This window comes from Podarcis tiliguerta (assembly GCF_965153285.1).
Source record: "Podarcis tiliguerta genome assembly, chromosome: 18".
Taxonomy (NCBI): Eukaryota; Metazoa; Chordata; class Lepidosauria; order Squamata; family Lacertidae; genus Podarcis; species Podarcis tiliguerta.
The window spans coordinates 7405507-7407510 of record NC_139551.1 but is presented as its reverse complement, the minus strand read 5'-3'; positions in this window follow the sequence as shown (position 1 = coordinate 7407510).

Genomic DNA, 2004 nt, shown 5'->3' with positions numbered 1-2004 from the left:
TCGCAGCGGTAATACGCCGGGCAGGAATGCTCCAACCTGGTGGAGGGTTCAGATCCTGAAAAATTGCTCTCCTGTAGCTGGAAGGAAGAGCAAGAAGAAGAAAGGAGGGAAAGCTTAGCTTTTGGGGTTATATATACAATTTACAGCATGGGAGAAGTTATGGAATTGGGATTTGAAATTTACAGCATGTTATAAAGGTAAAGGGACCCCTGTCCATTAGGTCCAGTCGTGGCCGACTCTGGGGTTGCGGCGCTCATCTCGCTTTACTGGCCTAGGGAGCCGGCATACAGCTTCCGGGTCATGTGGCCAGCAGGACTAAGCCGCTTCTGGCGAACCAGAGCAGCACACGGAAACATTGTTTACCTTCCCGCCGGAGTGGTACCTATTTATCTACTTGCACTGGCGTGCTTTCGAACTGCTAGGTTGGCAGGAGCAGGGACCGAGCAACGGGAGCTCACCCCGTCATTGCGGGGATTCGAACCGCCGACCTTCTAGGCTCTGTGGTTTAGACCACAGCGCCTTCCATATCCCCATGCAGCATGTTATACATTGAAAGAAAACTATATGAGGTATAAAACAGGGTCAAATATATGTTGGAAACGTAAGAAAAAAGAAGGGACCTTTTAATCATATGTGGTGGATGTGTAAGGTAGTAAAAGAATTTTGGGAAATGATATATAATGAACTGAAAAAAATGTTTAAAATAACTTTTGCTTTAAAACCTGAAGTTTTTCTTTTAGGAATTCCAGGTGCCGAAATCCCAATGGAGCAGAAAAGATTATTTGTGTGACCACGGCTGCACGGATGTTATTGGCCCAGAGATGGAAAGAAGATAAAAGTCACTACCAGGGAAGAATGGCAGATCAAGTTGATGGATTGTGCTGAAATGGCTAAAATGACCGGAAGAACAAAATTGTAATAAGGAAGGGGGGAAATTTATAGCTTACCTTAAAAACCACTGTAAACAGTTAAAATCGTTAATAGGATTGGAATAACACTTGTAATTTGAATTTTGGATATAATAGAGATGTAAAAGATTTGGAATGGGACGTGGGTGGCGCTGTGGGTTAAACCACAGAGCCTAGAACTTGCCGATCAGAAGGTCGGCAGTTCGAATCCCCGCAACAGGTCTAGCTCCCGTTGCTCGATCCCTGCTCCTGCCAACCTAGCAGTTCGAAAGCACGTCAAAGTGCAAGTAGATAAATAGGTACCACTCCAGTGGGAAGGTAAACGGCGTTTCCGTGCACTGCTCTGGTTCACCAGAAGCGGCTCAGTCATGCTGGCCACATGACCCGGAAGCTGTACACCGGCTCCCTCGGCCAGTAAAGCGAGATGAGCGCCGCAACCCCAGAGTCGTCCGCGACTGGACCTAATGGTCAGGGGTCCCTTTACCTTTACCTAAAAGATTTGGATTGTATTATAAAAGACGCAGGAGGAAATGACTAAAGAGTAGGACCCACAAAGGGGACGAGGGATGTCCGGGAGATTCTATAGAACCTTGTTTTTATGTTGCATGTTGGGTATGTGATTGTAAAACTTTAATTTGAGAAACCAAATAAATAAATTTATTTGAAGAAGAAGGAGGAGGAGGAGGAATCATAGAGTTGGAAGAGACCACAAGGGCCATCGAGTCCAACCCCCTGCCAAGCAGGAAACACCATCAGAGCACTCCTGACATATGGTTGTCAAGCCTCTGCTTAAAGACCTCCAAAGAAGGAGACTCCACCACACTCCTTGGCAGCAAATTCCACTGTCTAACAGCTCTGACTGTCAGGAAGTTCTTCCTCATGTTTAGGTGGAATCTTCCTTCTTGTAGTTTGGATCCATTGCTCTGTGTCCGCTTCTCTGGAGCAGCAGAAAACAACCTTTCTCCCTCCTCTAGGTGACATCCTTTTCTATATTTGAACATGGCTATCATATCACCCCTTAACCTCCTCTTCTCCAGGCTAAACATGCCCAGCTCCCTTAGCCGTTCCTCATAAGGCATCGTTTCCAGGCCTTTGA